The sequence below is a fragment of the Pinus tabuliformis genome, chromosome 1_2 (genome assembly GCF_031772625.1).
Source record: "Pinus tabuliformis cultivar Carrire ecotype Pingquan chromosome 1_2, CPIR1, whole genome shotgun sequence".
NCBI classification, from domain to species: Eukaryota; Viridiplantae; Streptophyta; class Pinopsida; order Pinales; family Pinaceae; genus Pinus; species Pinus tabuliformis.
Window position 1 is genome coordinate 1,064,091,762 of NC_142298.1, and position 3,701 is coordinate 1,064,095,462.

Genomic DNA, 3,701 nt, shown 5'->3' on the forward strand with positions numbered 1-3,701 from the left:
GCTAACTGAGGTGTATACCCTTTATGGTTAAAGGCTAGAAGATTGGAACTGCTGGGTCAATCCCACCTATTGCTGATAACAAAGCCTTTTTTGGGAGGGGAAATTCTGCAGTACTTCAAGCGTTGACATAACAGATGGTGATTGAGCTAGATCCTCCAGTATATTATAATCCTGTGCATCTCGCGCATGAGGATTAAGTGTCGATTTATGTATGAATCACTTCGGTGGCTTTATCGTTAATTCGAGAATGATGGGTGGAACAACCTCAGGTGAAGTCATTGTCGAACTACTAGGTTGATCTGTAGCCTTGTTGTTCGACGATGGAGGATTCCCATAATCTTTATTCCTTGTTGATATCAAAGCATCATTTTGCTATTTTGAGATGGATATCATAAGCACTTGGGATGTGGAAGCATTATCAATAGCAACCAGATTAGTTTCTGGGTTTGGAAATGGATCAGTAAACACCGCCGAGGTATTCGAAGTCTTTAAAAATTTCATGAACTTAGCTCAATGCAGACAATATTTCATCCAATGCTCGTCATTGCATATGTAACATGGATAACGAGGTTTCTTTTTCCCAGTAGGGTTTTCAGAAGATTTTTCAGGAGTTGAATCTTCATGTTTCTTCATGTTATTTTTCCCTTTCTTCTTGCTCCCTAGTTGCTTTTGCTTTCTTCCCTTGTCAGATGACACAACATTAATCTCCGAGACAAGAGGTTTGTCATTTTCTTTTTTAGTAGAAACCACAAGGGCTTTACTAGATGGAGCCTTTGTGGTTTGCATGCTTGAGGCACTGATCATGCCATCCCCAGTGTGAGAGTCCTTGTTTGATTTAGGATGGGGTGGAATGGAAAATTCTGGTCTAGGAGCATCATGAATTTTGTTGTAGAGTGTGCCAGACTAAGTATAGATCATGTCTAAATATTCGACACGAGTAATGACTTGCTCTTCAGTGACAACTCCTCCTTTTGCCACGTCCTCAGTTATAGATGGCAATAAGGACTTAATAAACCACTCAGCTAAAAGCTAGTCAGGAACATACATCATTACCATTCGATGACAACGTCGCCACTCATGAGTATGATTAGATATGTGAGTGGCTGTGGTCTGTTTAAAGTTGGTAAGAAGTTATGTTCTTGTTTCGTACCTTATGAGTAACTGAAAGTGGGTTAGAAAAGTGGTAGAAAGGGCATTGAAGTTATCGAACAAAGCTCTAGGTAATTCAATATACCATTTCAATACCAGACCAGTGAGCGTTCTCTGAAAAAGGCGAAGCCTAATCGAATCATCACTCAGGGTATTAGATGAGCACCATAAATGAAAATTCATTACATGATTCGATGGATCTTCACTTGGATTTCCATTGAATTTAGGAATATCAGAGGGAAGTTTATGAGGAATCACTGGCCACCAAGGGGCATATGCAATTGGATCATTTGTCAGCCGGTTCAAATCCGGTAATTCTAGAGTTGCCACAAAAGGCAACTATTGATTCAGGTTAGGTGAAGAATACCTAGGATAAGATGGAATCACCTGAGTAGTAGGTCTTTGCATACCAGCATAATGTATTTGATGTTGGTAACTTTGATAAGGTTGTTGGACATAACCAGTATAGTGAGGTTGTTGATAACCATTTTGAAAATGTGGTTGTCCATTACCTACAAATCCTTTTTTCTCAGGTCCTTGGTAGGTTTGATATTGACTAATCCCAAGCTGAGGTTCGGTTTGCTAGAATTTTTGTTGTTCGTATGATACCAACCATGGTTGTTGGACGATTTTTTGTTGCCCAATACTGGAAGATTGACCAAGATTGCGAGTAATAATACCCGTTTGAGCCTGAGTCGTTCCAAGTAAGGAAGCACTAACCTGAGGCTGTGATTGAGCCGTAAAGACAAAAGGCTATTATATTGCAACCTGAGATACTTGAGATTGAGACATAACAGGCAGTGCTTGTACTGGTGACATAGTGACAATAGCAGGTGTAGTGGGAATATTTGACACAGGTTGGGTTGGTTGCATTGAATATACAACCCTTGGTTGTTGTGGCAGTATCGGTACCCAACCACTGGATGCAATTCCAGTTTGACCTGAATTTTGTTGTAAACTCTCATATGGTTGTTCTCCAGGAGGGAACAATGAAAAAGCATACTGCCCTCCATATGGCTGTAGTCCAGTGTTCAAAGGACATATTGGTCTTTGAATACTAGCCTGTCCAAATTGATATTGGTGTTTACGATCAACTTGCTGAGTTTCAACATAAGAAATACCAGATGGGACTCCAGATGAACAAATAGGAACAGACCATGTCGTCGAAACAGCCTCTGAGTGGACTCTATATAGTGATTGATAATTAGTCGGGACAGATGGTATACCAGCAAACATTGTAGGAATGGCAGCAGGAAGTTCTACTGTATCTATATCAGATGACACAGTCCTAGATGTCAATGGTTTCTCAGACATGTTTAGTCTATCCAAAAGATTTCCTAGTGATTCGACACGAACTTGCGATAAAGGATTATTAAAAGGACCAACTTCTGGAGTAGAAGGATACTGATGAATCCCAGTTCGAAAATGTAACGGGGTACTGGGTGGAGGATCTTCTACTATATCCTCTATAGCAATCAGTCCAGGTGGAAGAGGTAGACCATCAAGTCTATAAAATATTTTTGGAGCCGAAGAAGGTATAGCTTTTGCAATAACAGATACTGGAGGGGTGACACCTTCTGAATTCTGGAACTCGACTTCCAGATGCTCAGGTAAGCGAAGTTAATTCTATAGATCAACTCTAGATGGAGTTGATTCAAGTATAGAAGTGCCTATCGTTACACTAGGATAAGTTATAGTGTCCTCTTGTAATTGTGGAACTTCTTCTTTAAAGGAAAATGTACCAGAAATAATGGGAGTAACTGTAGTCTCTAACAATGTTGAAACAAAAGTTTCAAATAAAGTAGATGAATTGGACTCAGTTAAACGAGACTGTTTTGCTTGGAATGGCTTTGTTTCCAGGGTCAAAGATGGTTGACTCACTAGTCTCCGTGAATGATGGGGTTTTAATTGACTTTCTTCCATGATTGCGGATTACTTGATCAACTCAAAATTAAGGGGAAAATAATGTTTTTCCAGATTAATAAATTTTAATGATGCTTTGACACAACTTTGCTTTTTCAATTTTTAAGAGTCGAGAAAAAACTAAAGATGACTCTAGTCCCCATCGATTTTTAATGAGCCTAAAGTGACAAGTGCTTAGATGACCTTTTCTTTTAAAGAGTTGAAAAGGAACGAAAGTGACTACTCTGGAAATATAGGCAAAGGGATTACCAAACGAATTGCAAAACTACAAAATACACCTTGGTGATAAATTAAAGAGAAATTAGCAAGGACTTATGTACGGTAGTCAATCTTCTCGAATGCTGTGTTCAGTGCATTGCGATCGATAGGGCGGCAAACTCAGCTTCCTATGGATAAAGGATATAAACCTATTGTGGTCTCCCAATATATACTCAATGGTATGGGGAGCACAAGTCCGTGATAGCACTTTTCGTATCAAGGAGGAGGAATCACCAAACCTTCAATGAAAATGATAGTTACTAGATTTTATGATGTCGGAACACGTCTCTAGCCTAGACCTCTAGATGTGTTGCGTTAAGTTCCAAAGCATTGTTAAGTTCATTGAAATTTATTTTAGAGTAGATCTTGTT